Source organism: Oncorhynchus nerka, linkage group LG11, assembly GCF_034236695.1.
Source record: "Oncorhynchus nerka isolate Pitt River linkage group LG11, Oner_Uvic_2.0, whole genome shotgun sequence".
Classification (NCBI taxonomy): Eukaryota; Metazoa; Chordata; class Actinopteri; order Salmoniformes; family Salmonidae; genus Oncorhynchus; species Oncorhynchus nerka.
In genome coordinates this window covers 16,637,723-16,654,697 of record NC_088406.1, presented here as the reverse complement: position 1 = coordinate 16,654,697, position 16,975 = coordinate 16,637,723, and positions in this window count along the sequence as shown.

Genomic DNA, 16,975 nt, shown 5'->3' with positions numbered 1-16,975 from the left:
TAGTATAGCTTAGTCTAGGTTGGTTAAGTTTAGTCTAGGTTAGTGTAGCTTAGTCTAGGTTAGTGTAGCTTAGTCTAGATTAGTGTAGCTTAGTCTAGGTTAGTGTAGGTTAATCTAGGTTAGTGTAGCTTAGTCTAGGTTAGTCTGGCTTAGTCCAGGTTAGTGTAACTTTGTCAAGGTTAGTCTAGGTTAGTGTAGGTTAGTCTAGGTATCTGTGTGTGTGCACATGTGTTTGTGGGCAGACTGGTGGCTTTAGAGTGTCGCACAATACTGACACTACACTGGTCCGGCGGTAAAAGTTGTCCCTCCCTGTGGGAGCTGGTCCGGCGGTAAAAGTTGTCCCTCCCTGTGGGAGCTGGCCCTGCTGTAAAAGTTGTCCCTCCCTGTGGGAGCTGGCCCGGCTGTAAAAGATGTCCCTCCCTGTGGGAGCTGGCCCGGCTGTAAAAGTTGTCCCTCCCTGTGGGAGCTGGTCCGGCGGTAAAAGATGTCCCTCCCTGTGGGAGCTGGTCCGGCGGTAAAAGATGTCCCTCCCTATGGGAGCTGGTCGGCTGTAGAAGATGTCCCTCCCTATGGGAGCTGGTCCGGCTGTAGAAGATGTCCCTCCCTGTGGGAGCTGATCCGGCTGTAAAAGATGTCCCTCCCTGTGGGAGCTGGTCCGGCGGTAAAAGTTGTCCCTCCCTGTGGGAGCTGGTCCGGCGGTAAAAGATGTCCCTCGCTGTGGGAGCTGGTCCGGCGGTAAAAGATGTCCCTCCCTGTGGGAGCTGGTCCGGCTGTAGAAGATGTCCCTCCCTGTGGGAACTGATCCGGCTGTAAAAGATGTCCCTCCCTGTGGGAGCTGGCCCGGCTGTAAAAGCTGTCCCTCCCTGTGGGAGCTGGCCCAGCTGTAAAAGTTGTCCCTCCCTGTGGGAGCTGGTCCGGCGGTAAAAGTTGTCCCTCCCTGTGGGAGCTGGTCCGGCGGTAAAAGATGTCCCTCCCTGTGGGAGCTGATCCGGCTGTAAAAGATGTCCCTCCCTGTGGGAGCTGGTCCGGCGGTAAAAGATGTCCCTCCCTGTGGGAGCTGGTCCGGCGGTAAAAGATGTCCCTCCCTGTGGGAGCTGGCCCGGCTGTAAAAGATGTCCCTCCCTGTGGGAGCTGGCCCGGCTGTAAAAGTTGTCCCTCCCTGTGGGAGCTGGCCCGGCTGTAAAAGTTGTCCCTCCCTGTGGGAGCTGGCCCGGATGTAAAAGCTGTCCCTCCCTGTGGGAGCTGGCCCGGCTGTAAAAGCTGTCCCTCCCTGTGGGAGCTGGTCCGGCTGTAAAAGCTGTCCCTCCCTGTGGGAGCTGGTCCGGCTGTAAAAGCTGTCCCTCCCTGTGGGAGCTGGCCCGGCTGTAAAAGATGTCCCTCCCTGTGGGAGCTGGCCCGGCTGTAAAAGTTGTCCCTCCCTGTGGGATCTGGTCCGGCGGTAAAAGTTGTCCCTCCCTGTGGGAGCTGGCCCGGCTGTAAAAGTTGTCCCTCCCTGTGGGAGCTGGCCCGGCTGTAAAAGCTTTCCTCTCTGCAGCTCTCACCCTGAGTGCTTTCACGAAAAACAGAAAGGTCACCACAGAGGGGAGTAGCTGCCGAGCAGAGAGATGTATGGAGGAAGATAAGAGAAGAGGTATGGAGGGAGATTAGAGAAGAGGTATGGAGGGAGATTAGAGAAGAGGTATGGAGGGAGGTGAGAGAAGAGGTATGGAGGGAGGTGAGAGAAGAGGTATTGAGGGAGGTGAGAGAAGAGGTATGGAGGGAGGTGAGAGAAGAGGTATTGAGGGAGGTGAGAGAAGAGGTATCGAGGGAGATTATAGAAGAGGTATGGAGGGAGATTATAGAAGAGGGAGAGTAGAAGAGGAGAGGGAAGAAGTAAGAAAGGATGAAATATGGATGGAATTGGTGAGAGGTGAGAGAGGACTCAGATGCTCTGGGGCTGTTCTGTCACTGTGTCCCCTCCACATCCAACGTGTCCCCTCCCTTCTCACTCCTCTGAGGTTGGGGGGGTTGAGTGTGTTCTCTTGGTTCTCTTGTACTCTGCTCCACAGAACATACACTCTCCTAAACAACCCAAAACTCTGGAGTCCTGCCCCTCTTCACCTCTCCATCTGTTCCTCTGTCACATTCATCACTCTGTCCACAGCTAACAAGGAGAGAAAGGGAGAGGGAGAGGAAAGAGGTTTGAGAGAGATGTCTCTAGGCATGTAGGTGGTATATCTACTGTATGCGCTCGTGTGTGTGTGTGTGTGAGCGTGTGCGTGTGTGTGTGAGAGAGAGAGAGAGAGAGAGAGAGAGAGAGAGAGAGAGAGAGAGAGAGTGAGTGAGGGTGTGTGTGTGTGTGTTCAGTCTCTTCCCAGTCCAGCCCTCGCAGTGGGGGTGTCTGTTATTATTAGCACCTCAGTCACCATGGAAACAATTTCAGTTACACTAATTGGCATCATAAGAAGAGCGCTAACGTGTTGCAGAGAGAGAGAGAGAGAGAGAGAGAGAGGGGTGTACACTGAAGGAGAGGGAAGGTGAGGTAGATAAGGGAGTAGAGTTAACTTGTTGCTGGGGAAAAGAGAGCAGTGAAAGAGAGATGGATGGAGAGAGAGAGGTAACTTAGGCACTCACAATCTCAGAGATTCATCCGACAGCCTAAAAACAAAGCCCATGAGGGGCCTAGACGTCACAGTGTATACGTCTAGCATCCATCTGTGACTGTGTGTTCAAGAAGGTTCTGACCTCACACCGACCAGCCAATACAGCCTGCCGCCCGCACACAGTTACATCGTCACTGATCTATTTGAGTAGCTCTCTGAAATGGTGCGTGCCTGCAGTACACATTGTTCAGTGTCTGGCGTCTGGTACTGATGCAGTATGTTGGGGATTGGTATAGCTAGCTATATCTCGCTCACTGCCTCTAGTTTATTATTATGATATATTGAGCTTTGCTATGACAGTGAGCTATCCTGTAGCTGCAGAACCTAACGGCAAGACCTAATCTATTGTTATTTACGTTCTAATAAATGGTTAAACGAATACGTGGTGTTTCCTGATGCTAATACAAATTGCTACAGCTATCACTACCACTAGCTACAGCTATCACTAATACCACTAGCTACAGCTATCACTAATACCACTAGCTACAGCTATCACTAATACCACTAGCTACGACTATCGCTAATACCACTAGCTACGGCTATCACTACCACTAGCTACAGCTATCACTAATACCACTCGCTACAGCTATCGCTAATACCACTAGCTACAGCTATCACTAATACCACTAGCTACAGCTATCACTAATACCACTAGCTACGACTATCGCTAATACCACTAGCTACAGCTATCGCTAATAGCACTAGCTACTGCTAATACCACTAGCTACGACTATCGCTAATACCACTAGCTACAGCTATCGCTAATAGCACTAGCTACTGCTAATACCACTAGCTACGGCTATCACTAATACCACAAGCTACAGCTATCACTAATACCACTAGCTACAGCTAGGGTATGATATGGCTAATGTTGGTTTAATAGAGATTCCTCATCAGGCTCCTCCACATGCAGCACAGGGACAGCAGATGGCTCAACTCCTGAGTATGGGTGAAGAGACTGACTCTGGTGTGAGGAATGAGAGAGAAAGAGAGAATGGAGATAGAAGGATAAAGGATTTTTCTTTTTTTAACTAGGCAAGTCAGTTAAGAACAAATTCTTATTTTCAATGACAGCCTAGGAACAGTGGGTTAACTGCCTGTTCAGGGGCAGAACGACAGATTTGTACCTTGTCAGCTCGGGGGTTTGAACTTGCAACCTTCCGGTTACTAGTCCAACGCTCTAACCACTAGGCTACCCTGCCGCCCCAAATGGGATGGAAGGAGAGAGGGATGGAAGGAGAGAGGGGTGGAAGGAGAGAGGGATGGAAGGAGTAGGGATGGAAGGAGAGAGGGATGGAAGGAGAGGGGATGGAAGGAGAGAGGGATGGAAGGACAGGGGGATGGAAGGAGAGAGGGATGGAAGGACAGGGGATGGAAGGACAGGGGATGGAAGGACAGGGGGATATAAGGAGAGGGGGATTTAAGGAGAGAGGGATGGAAGGAGAGCAGGATGGAAGGAGAGGGGATGGAAGGAGAGGGGATGGAAGGAGAGAGGGAGGGAAGGAGAGGGGGATGGAAGGAGAGAGAGATGGAAGAAGAGGGGGATGGAAGGAGTAGGGATGGAAGGAGAGGGGGATGGAAGGAGAGCAGGATGGAAGGAGAGGGGTGTGTAAGGAGAGGGGTGTGTAAGGAGAGGGGGATGGAAGGAGTAGGGATGGAAGGAGAGGGGATGTAAGGAGAGAGGGGTGGAAGGAGAGGGGGATGTAAGGAGAGAGAGATGGAAGGAGAGGGGATGGAAGGAGAGAGGGATGGAAGGAGAGGGGGATGGAAGGAGAGAGAGATGGAAGAAGAGGGGGATGGAAGGAGTAGGGATGGAAGGAGAGGGGGATGGAAGGAGAGCAGGATGGAAGGAGAGCAGGATGGAAGGAGAGGGGTGTGTAAGGAGAGGGGTGTGTAAGGAGAGGGGGATGGAAGGAGAGGGGGATGGAAGGAGTAGGGATGGAAGGAGAGGGGGATGTAAGGAGAGAGGGGTGGAAGGAGAGGGGGATGTAAGGAGAGAGAGATGGAAGGAGATAGACAAGTACTCAGGTGGAGATGAACTTTTCTAAATCCATTTCTATCTTATAAACTCCCCTCACTCTTTCTGCTCACTTCCTCTCTTTCACTTTCTGCTCTCCTCTCTCTCTGGCAGTAGTTTTATACATTATACGGAGCGAGTGAGAGTGATTCAGCTGTGTGTGTGTGTGTGTGTGTGTGTGTGTGTGTGTGTGTGTGTGTGTGTGTGTGTGTGTGTGTGTGTGTGTGTGTGTGTGTGTTGGCTCAAGGCCGAATGAGAGGCATGGCACAGCAGCAGCATCTGTCACGGCGAAAGTGTGGTGGTATCCAATATATTAACACAATGGTTACACAGGACACACACACATTGCTCCCACCAGAGCACAGACAGACAGACACACACAAACACACACACATACAGACAGACACAACACACACACATTGCTCCCACCAGAGCACACACACACAGACAGACAGACAGACACACACATTGCTCCCACCAGAGCACACACACACACAGACAGACACACACAAACACACACACACACACACACACATTGCTCCCACCAGAGCACACAGACACACACACATACACACACTCCCTACAGATGATTAAAGATGAATCATAAACCTTTTGCCTCCAGACCAGAGCCATTGTGAGCTATGATGTTCTAGTCTAGGCTTAAAATACCACTGTGTAATTGCAGTGAGTGCAAATCACTTGTGTCTTTGTGTGTGTGCGTATGTGATTGTACGTGCGTGTGTGTGTAAGGGCTAATGAGTGGTTTATCAGCCAGCTGTGCAGTGCAGAGTCCTGATGGCTCTATATCCATCTGGGAGACCAAACGCTGTCCTCTGATCTCTCTGGGAGACCAAACGCTGTCCTCTGATCTCTCTGGGAGACCAAATGCTGTCCTCTGATCTCTGGGAGACCAAACACTGTCCTCTAATCTCTGGGAGACCAAACACTGTCCTCTAATCTCTGGGAGACCAAACGCTGTCCTCTGATCTCTGGGAGACCAAACACTGTCCTCTAATCTCTGGGAGACCAAACACTGTCCTCTGATCTCTCTGGGAGACCAAACACTGTCCTCTAATCTCTGGGAGACCAAACGCTGTCCTCTGATCTCTCTGGGAGACCAAACACTGTCCTCTGATCTCTCTGGGAGACCAAACACTGTCCTCTGATCTCTCTGGGAGACCAAACGCTGTTCTCTGATCTCTCTGGGAGACCAAACACTGTCCTCTGATCTCTCTGGGAGACCAAACACTGTCCTCTGATCTCTCTGGGAGACCAAACACTGTTCTCTGATCTCTGGGAGACCAAACACTGTCCTCTGATCTCTCTGGGAGACCAAACACTTTCCTCTGATCTCTCTGGGAGACCAAACACTATCCTCTGATCTCTGGGAGACCAAACGCTGTCCTCTGATCTCTGGGAGACCAAACACTGTCCTCTGATCTCTGTGAGACCAAACAGTGTCCACTTGATATCTCTGGGAGAACAAACACTGTCCTCTGATCTCTGGGAGACCAAACGCTGTCCTCTAATCTCTGATCTCTCTGGGAGACCAAACAGTGTCCTCTTGATCTCTCTGGGAGAGCAATCACTGTCTCCTGATCTCTGGGAGACCAAACACTGTCTCCTGATCTCTGGGAGACCAAACACTGTCTCCTGATCTCTGGGAGACCAAACACTGTCCTCTGATCTCTGGGAGACCAAACACTGTCTCCTGATCTCTGGGAGACCAAACACTGTCCTCTGATCTCTCTGGGAGACCAAACACTGTCCTCTGATCTCTGGGAGAACAAACACTGTCCTCTGATCTCTCTGGGAGACCAAACACTGTCCTCTGATCTCTGGGAGAACAAACACTGTCCTCTGATCTCTGGGAGACCAAACACTGTCTCCTGATCTCTGGGAGACCAAACACTGTCCTCTGATCTCTGGGAGACCAATCACTGTCCTCTGATCTCTGGGAGACCAAACACTGTCTCCTGATCTCTGGGAGACCAAACACTGTCCTCTAATCTCTCTGGGAGACCAAACACTGTCCTCTAATCTCTCTGGGAGACCAAACACTGTCCTCTGATCTCTCTGGGAGACCAAACACTGTCCTCTGATCTCTGGGAGAACAAACACTGTCCTCTGATCTCTGGGAGACCAAACACTGTCTCCTGATCTCTGGGAGACCAATCACTGTCCTCTGATCTCTGGGAGACCAATCACTGTCTCCTGATCTCTGGGAGACCAATCACTGTCCTCCTGATCTCTGGGAGACCAATCACTGTCCTCTGATCTCTGGGAGACCAAACACTGTCTCCTGATCTCTGGGAGAACAAACACTGTCCTCTGATCTCTGGGAGACCAATCACTGTCTCCTGATCTCTGGGAGAACAAACACTGTCCTCTGATCTCTGGGAGACCAATCACTGTCTCCTGATCTCTGGGAGAACAAACACTGTCCTCTGATCTCTGGGAGAACAAACACTGTCCTCTGATCTCTGGGAGACCAATCACTGTCTCCTGATCTCTGGGAGACCAATCACTGTCTCCTGATCTCTGGGAGACCAATCACTGTCTCCTGATCTCTGGGAGACCAATCACTGTCTCCTGATCTCTGGGAGACCAATCACTGTCTCCTGATCTCTGGGAGACCAAACGCTGTCCTCTAATCTCTGATCTCTCTGGGAGACCAAACACTGTCCTCTAATCTCTGATCTCTCTGGGAGACCAAACAGTGTCCTCTTGATCTCTCTGGGAGACCAATCACTGTCTCCTGATCTCTGGGAGAACAAACACTGTCCTCTGATGTCTCTGCAGCTCCCTGCTAGAGATGAAAATACTTTAAAGTCACAGAGGAAGGAGGAGAGGAGCTGGTGCTGTGTTACAACATCCCCTGTGCTGAATGCTCCCTTGGGCCTCTCTCCCTCCTCTCTCCCTCCTCTCCTTCCTCCATCGTGTCCCTCCCCCTCCTCACTCCCTCCTCTCTCCCTTCTCTCCTTCCCCCATCATTTCTCCTCCCCCTCCTCTCTCCCTCCTCTCCTTCCTCCATCATTTTCCTCCCCCTCCTCTCTCCCCTCCTTTCTTCTCTCCTTCCCCCATCGTTTCTCCTCCCCTCCTCTCTCCCTCCTCTCTCTCCTTCCCCCATCATTTCTCCTCCCCCTCCTCTCTCGCTCCTCTCTCCCTCCCTTCTCTCCTTCCCCCATCATTTCTCCTCCCCATCCTCCCTCCCTCCTCTCTCCCTCCTTTCTCTCCTTCCCCCATCATTCCTCCTCTCTCCCTCCCTCCTCTCCTTCCCCCATCGTTTCTCCTCCCCCTCCATAACAACTCAGATAAAGGGCTATCTCAGGGACTGGTTTTTAAAGTCTGCCTGTGAAATGAAAGAGGAAAAGCAATTCACCTACAACACAAGCACCGCCGTTCATATCGGACATATCAGGGCTCGATTACTTTCCCCTTATATCCTGTCCCCATCTCTAGCTGAGCAATGGAGCGGCTCTGTGATGGATGGCTCATGTCTGGAAGACCATGATGAGTCCTCTCTGGTACTGCTCATATCCCCAGAGACAGGAAGATAAGACAGGACAGAGAGAGAGTGAGAGTGTGTGAGAGAGAGAGAGACAGAGAGACAGAGAGAGAGACAGGACAAGGCCAATGCCCAGAATGTGATTTTATTTCTGCAGAACAGGCTTTTGTCAGACAGGTTTGAAAAATACAAGATTGAGTTTAAAGGTTTTGTCCTTTGACAGACATAATACAGCCACTTTACCCCTGATTGTATATAACTACCTCGTCTTTCACTGATATCAGCGGCAGGTAGCCTAGTGGTTAGAGCATTGGACTAGTAACCGAAAGGTTGCTAGATTGAATCCCTGAGCTGACAAGGTAAAAATCGGTCGTTCTGCCCCTGAACAAGGCAGTTAGCCTAGGAACAGTGGATTATCTGTCACGGACGTCAAAAGAAGTGGACCAGTGCAGCGTTCGTGAGCGTACATTTTATTTTAAAATGTCACCAACAAAACAACAAACGAAAGACACAACCGTGAAGCTTGCAGGGCTTTAGTGCCACAATCAAAGTTAACTACCCACACTGAAGGAGGGAAAAAGAGCTGCCTAAGTATGGTTTCCAATCAGAGACAACGATAGACAGCTGTCCCTGATTGAGAAACATACCTGGCCAAAACATAGAAATAAAGACACATAGAACACAAAACATAGAATGCCCACATCACATCACACCCTGACCTAACCAAACAGAGAAATAAAACGGCTCTCTATGTTCAAGGCGTGACACTAACTGACTTGCCTAGTTAAATAAAGGTAAAAAATGTATATTGTTCTTGTAGATACTGTATATTATTTTCTTTATATTGACACTATCTGATAGTGCTACTATACAAGTAACCATTTGGCTGTACTGTTTACACCTTCTATGGAGACCCACCCACCGAGCAAGATGTGGCTGGGGGTTGTATAGCATTTCTTACACACGACCCATCAATTTAGACCAGTGTGTCTGGGTGTGTCATCTGATATTTATTAACATATTTCATCTGTTTACCTGGAATTTTTCCTTATTGTAGGCTACTACTTTTACCATGTTTAGTCTTAATCTTTACTACACTACTCAGTGTTTAGTAAAGAGGTGGGTGGGGCTGGCTTGAAAGGGTGTGAACAATGCTGAATGGGTGTAGACAACGGAGAGCTCCTCCACTAGGTACCAAAACATTCAAGGCCATTTTCTCAAAAGTGAGGTTACAAGTTAATCAACTTTCAAAGCAGAATTACGTTCCCATTGTTCCTCAAATACAGTGTATGATATACCAATTTCAGATTGATAAGATCAAATCAAGACGGTCGGTCACATATGCTATTTTCTCAAAGAGCCTTATAGTGGTGCGTACATACATTTGACATATGTGTGCTCTAGTGATGCACGGGTTGACTCATAATATATAACGCAGATATATACTGTGTGGATGAAGGGCGGGCGGATTGAATAAGCGAAAAGCAATACTTTTTATCTATTGGCTACATTGTGTTTTTTCTGTAATTATTTTAGGCTCTCTGGTATTAGTGGGTAAGCTCAAGCTTTACATCCTAACTGTAGGCACGCCAAATAGCCTACACGCCAACAGCCAAATGCTTTTGGGAACGGGAAGACAAAGTCGATGTCGATCCTCAGAGGCAAACAGGACAATGTTAGTTTCATTCATTGAGAGAAAAGCTGTGAAATGGAGAGACAAAGGAAGAAGAGCATTCTATGTCATTAAAAAGGGGGTGAGAGAGATAAGGGGGAGAGAAGGAGGAGAGAGAGACAGAGAGAGGGGGGAGAGAGAGAGACAGAGAGAGGAGGGAGAGAGAGATAGAGAGGGGGAAGAGAAGGGGGAGAGAGAGTGAGAGGTAGAGACAGAGAGAGGGGGAGAGTTGGGGGAGAGAGAGAGAGATAAGGGGGAGAGAGACAGAGAGAGGGTGGGGAGAGAGAAAGAAAGAGAGAGAGAAACAGAGGGACGAGAGAGAGGGGAGTGGTAGCTGTGAGTGAGGTGTTGTGAGTTTCTTGTGAGTCATAGTTATGGCCTTGGCTGGGTCTTTTAGAAGGCACATTGTCTTTGTGTTCTACAGATGTAAGATGTAGTTTGCTACAGCAGGAAATTAATCCTGCAGCAACAGGAAATGTGAATTATTTGGTGGATTATAATGAATGGACATTTTTCTAGGGGTAGAAAGTCAAGTCTGAAATTTCTAAGTGGAAATTAGTTTTATAAAGAATTTAGTGAAGTATTTTCTAACGTTTTTTATGAAATGTTTTCTTCAGTAAAGTAGTGGAAGAGAGAAGGAGAGAACGGGTGAAGAAACCAAAGACAGAATGTGTGTGTGTGTGTGTGTGTGTGTGTGTGTGTGTGTGTGTGTGTGTGTGTGTGTGTGTGTGTGTGTGTGTGTGTGTGTGTGTGTGTGTGTGTGTTCGTGCAATGTGTGTGTATGAGTTAAGAGAGTGTATATTAAGACATGTCGACAGGCATCCTCCTCAAGCGTTACCATGGAAATAACAGAACAAAATGGGCAGGTTTGAGTTGGTAGGGATGGGGTGAGGGTATGCGTGTGTGTGTGTGCGTCCATGTGTGAGGATAGGGGAGATAGGAGTGTGTTTGTTTTTGTTATTGCAGTCGATAAAGGCATTATTAGCAGAGCCAGGGTAACAGCTTTCTGTTCTGCCCACTAAACCTGTGTTTGACCAGGACATGAGACAGAGATTGTCCTCTTCAATACCAATAGCAGCCACACACGCGTACACTCCAACTCAATCACACTCAAGCACACACAAACGCATTAAAAAAAATAGAATCAGTAGCTAATTTATGGGCACAAATGAGTGACAGTTAATTTAATAGCTGAGAGAGAGTGTGTGTGTGTGTGTGTATATTCATGTCACTTGATGTGTGTGTGCTACTGAGTGAGTTTGAAGAGTAAATTGTGTGTGTACATTAGGCTTCAGCAGTACTAAGCATTTTGTTGTATGCAGGTAATGGGATCATGTACCAGGGGAGAGACTAGAGAGAGGGAGAACGAGTGCGTGTGCATGGTTAAACAGAGTTGTGGGAGGCCTGACTTTGTGTGTGTTTGTGCGTGCGTGCATGCGTGCGTGCGCACAGGCAGAGACAGGTTGTGTTGGTGCAGTATACTGTAGTTTTATTCCTCATTTTCATCTCATCTTCATGCGATTTCATACCTGTTAGTTTGAGTGACAGAGAGGGGTGGATGAGCAGAGAGTGGGAGAGAAAGGAGGGTAAGGGATGGGGGAGAGGAGAACAGAGAATATAAGAGAAGAAAAAGAGAGAGTATAATATGTAGAGTATTATATATAGAGTATAGTATATAGAGTATAATATATAGTGTATAATATATAATGTATAATATATAGAGTATACTATATAGAGTATAATATATTGAATATACTATAATATATAGAGTATAATATATATAGTATAATATATAGAGTTTAATATATAACGTATAGCATATAGAGTACATATATAGACTATAATGTATAGAGTATAGGGTATGGAATATAGCATATAGTATATAGAGTATAATATATAGAGTATAGGGTTTCTAGCCATCCACCTGTTGGATCCTTCGGTGTCTGTGTGTCAGGATGTGGTTGTCATAGAAATGTTGGAGGAGACAGAATGCTTCTATTGCTCCGCAAAACGCTCTCCTGTCGCCAAGGGAACGAGAGAGAGAGAGAGAGAGAGAGAGAGAGAGAGAGAGAGAGAGAGGAGAAAGAGAGAGAGAGAGAGAGAGAAGAGAGAAGGAGAGAGAGAGAGAGAGAGAGAGAGAGAGAGAGAGAGAGAGAGAGAGAGAGAGAGAGAAGGAGAGAGAGAGAGAGAGAGAGAGAGAGAGAGAGAAGAGAGAGAGAGAGAGAGAGAGAGAGAGAGAGAGAGACAAAGGAGAAAGAGAGAGAGAGAGTATAAGAGAGAGAGAGTCAGGAGAGAGAGAGAGAGAGAGAGAGAGAGAGGAGTCAGAGAGAAGGATAGTCATGGAGAGAGAGAGAGAAGGAGTCATGGAGAGAGTCATGGGAGGAGTCATGGAGGGTAGGTAGTCATGGAGGGTAGGTAGTCATGGAGGGTAGGTAGTCATGGAGAGAGGTAGTCATGGAGAGGGGAGAGTAGTCATGGAGGGTAGGTGTCAAACGTGAAAGGTCATGGAGGGATTACAGTATAATGGCTCCATAGGTAGTCATGGAGGGGTAGGTAGTCATGGAGGGTAGGTAATCATGGAGGGGTAGGTAATCATGGAGGGGTAGGTAGTCATGGAGGGGTAGGTAGTCATGGAGGGGTAGGTAGTCATGGAGGGGTAGGTAGTCATGGAGGGGTAGGTAGTCATGGAGGGGTAGGTAGTCATGGAGGGGTAGGTAGTCATGGAGGGGTAGGTAGTCATGGAGGGGTAGGTAGTCATGGAGGGGTAGGTAGTCATGGGGTATATACTCAATATAATCATCTCTGTATACTGTAATCATTGTAGGGTATGTAATTGGAGCAATATATTGTAGGTAATCATGGAGGGTACTGTAATCATGGACTATAATCTATATACTATATTGTATATATTATAATCATAGTACTATAGTCATGGACTAGGTAATCATTATGGCCCTGGATATATTATACTCTATATATTATTGTCTATATATTCTACTGGCTGGGATCTATGACTACCAGAAGGGCCCAACATACTCTATTTAATATACTATATATATTATAGTTCAGGGCTCTATATACTATCTTCTATATACTATGTTCTATATATTATACTCAATATAATTCTCTATATACTGGTTCTAGATATTGTACTTTAGGGCATTAAGTGACTATACTCCATATACTATAGGTCAATGTATTCCACTGAAGAACATTGAGTAATACAAGGACTCTCTTTAACAAACACACACACACACCCCTCCCTCTCTAAATTCAATCAACTTTATTGGCACAGATTAGATGTGTAAATATTACCCAATAGTATCTCTCTATACTATCTTCTATATTCTATTCTCTCTTTCTCTATTTCTCAATAACTGAAGACAATGGCAACATGCAATATGATCATAAAGTATATCCATACCCAGCAAACCAGTCTCATGAGCCAACCCTATATTAGACAGTCTACCTCTCTATGACTATACCCTCTCCATGACTACCTACCCCTCCATGACTACCTACCCCTCCATTGACTACCTACCCCTATATAGTATACCCCTCCATGATACTATCTTCCATATAATATTATCCATGATACCTACCCCTCCATGATAATATTCTCCATGACTACTGTACTCCATGACTACCTACCCCTCCATGACTACCTAGATGATACTATGTACTCTATATATTGTACTCTATATACTACCTACCCCTCTATACATTATACTCCTATATACTCCATGACTACCTATATTTTATACTCAATATAATTATACTGTATATATACTGTACGTTTATATATTCATCTCTCTCTATTATCTCTATATACTATCTTCTATATACTATGTTCTATATATTATACTCAATATAATATACTCTATATACTGTACTCTAGATATTGTCTCTCTATCAATCCTGCATTTCGTACAGTTCCCTATACTCAGAAGACTATTTTGGGGAGCAATGTATTATACATTCTGTTTCCAGCGTCTCTATACTCTATATACAGTACCGAAGGATCCAATATGGACACTATACTCTATATACTATACTCTATATATTATACTCTATATACCATACTCTATATAGTATACTCTATATACTATCTTCTATATAATATTCTATATTATACTCAAAATAATATAATATTTATACTGTACTCTGTATATTGTACTCTATGCACCATACAATATATACTATACTCTATATACTATACTCTATATATTATACTCTATATACCATACTCTATATTGTATACTCTATATAGTATACTCTATATACTATCTTCTATATAATATTATCTATATATTATACTCAATATAATATTCTATATATACTGTACTCTAGATATTGTACTCTATATATTGTACTCTATATACTATACTCTATACATTATACTCTATATACTATACTATATATTTTATACTCAATATAATATACTATATATACTGTACTCTATATATTGTACTCCATATATTGTACTCTATATACTATACTCTATACATTATACTCTATATACTATACTCTATATATTATACTCAATATAATACACTCTGTATACTGTACTCTATTGTACTCTATATATTGTACGCTATATATTGTACTCTATATACTACACTCCATATACTATACTCTATATTCTATATATTATACTCTATATATTATACTCTATATATTTTACTCTATATACTATACGCTATATATTATACTCTATATAATATACTCTATATATTATACTCTATACTATCTTCTATATAATATTCTCTGTATATTATACTCAATATAATATACTACTATATATTGTACTGATATATACTATACACATATACTATATTATATACTATACTCTATATACTATACTCAATATATTATACTCTGTATACTATACTCTATTTACTATACTTTATTTAATATACTATATGTATTATACTCTATATACTCGACTCTATACACTATACTCTAAATAGTATACTCTATATATTATTCTCTATATATTATCTTCTATGTACTATACTCTATATATTATACTCAATTTAATATCCTCGATAAACTGTTCTCTAGATATTGTACCCTAGATATTGTACTCTACATACTATACTCTATGCATTATACTCTATAGACTATACTATGTATACTATGCTCTACATATTATACTCTATGTGCTATACTCTATATATTGTACTCTATGTACTATTCCCTATATATTGTACTCTATATAGTACACTCTATATATTATACTCTATATACTATCTTCTAAATACTATTCTCTATATATTATACTCAATAGAATATACTATATATACTCTACTCTAGATATTGTACTCTATATATTGTACTCTATATACTATACTCTATACATTATACTCTATATACTATACTCTATATACTATACTCTACATATTATACTATATATACTATACTCTATATATTATACTCAATATAATATACTATATATACTGTACTCTATTGTACTGTATATATTGTACGCTATATAGTACTCTATTTATGATACTATATATTCTATACTCTTTATTATACTTCTATATAGTATACTATATATTATACTCAATATATTATTCTATATATATTATACTCTAGATATTGTACTCTATATATTGTACTCTATATACTATACTCTATTTATTATACTATATACTATACTCTATATATTATACTCTATATATTATACTCTTATAGTATACTATGAATATTGTATATATTATTCTCTATATATTATACTCCATATACTATACTCTATATATTATACTCAATATATACTCTTATACTCTCTATATTATACTCTATATTTATTATATATATGTATTATATACTCTATACTATACTCTATATTCTATATATTATACTCTATATACTATACTCTATATATTTTACTCTATATACTATACTCTATATATTATACTCTATATACTATACTCTATATATTATACGGTATATACTATAATCTATATATTATTCTCTATGTATTATACTCCATATACTATACTCTATATATTGTATGATATATACTATACACATATACTATATTCCGCATGCTATACTCTATATACTATACTGCAAATATTATACACTATATACTATCCTCTATTTACTATACTTTATTTAATATACTATATGTATTATACTCTATATACTCGACTCTATACACTATACTCTAAATAGTATACTCTATATATTATACTCTATTGTACTCTATATATTGTACTCTATATATTATACTCTATTTATTATACTATGTATTCTATACTCTTTATAGTATACTCTATATATTATACTCTTTATAGTATACTCTATATATTATTCTCTGTATATTATACTCTGTATACTATGCTCTATATATTATGCTCTATATATTTTACTCTATATATTATACTCTATTTATTATACTATGTATTCTATACTCTTTATAGTATACTCTATATATTATACTCTTTATAGTATACTCTATATATTATACTCTATATATTATAATATGTATTCTATACTCTTTATAGTATACTCTATATATTATACTCTTTATAGTATACTCTATATATTATGCTCTATATATTATACTCTGTATACTATGCTCTATATATTATGCTCTATATATTATGCTCTATATATTATCCTCTATATATTATACTCTGTATACTATGCTCTATATATTATGCTCTATATATTATACTCTATATATTATACTCTACGTATAAGATGGCAGGGATCACCACCTTTGTAGAGCAGGAGCACCATGGTCGCCTTCCATACCTGAGACAAAACACCCAAGAGAATGGATAGACATATAAAATCTTTTCAAGCGCTCCACAATCAGAGGTGTAGCATGCCGTCGATGGCACGGCTCAAGCATTTGTGCCCCAGTGGACTTTTTAACATTAATAACTAAGAGAGTACAGAACTTCCCTGTTAGTGACTTGCCTTAAGAGACAACAATGGGTCCACATGTACAGTAGCAGGTAAGTCTGTGATTGAACAGAGATGAGCTTGTGTCATGAACAGTTCATCCTTATTACTACCATTTCGCCTTTCAGATAAATGGTCTGCTGCAATAAAATGTTGGTTTTAGGCTCCGCTTATTTCAGTTTTGTCTGTTATTGTATTGGAATTCAATAGAACCT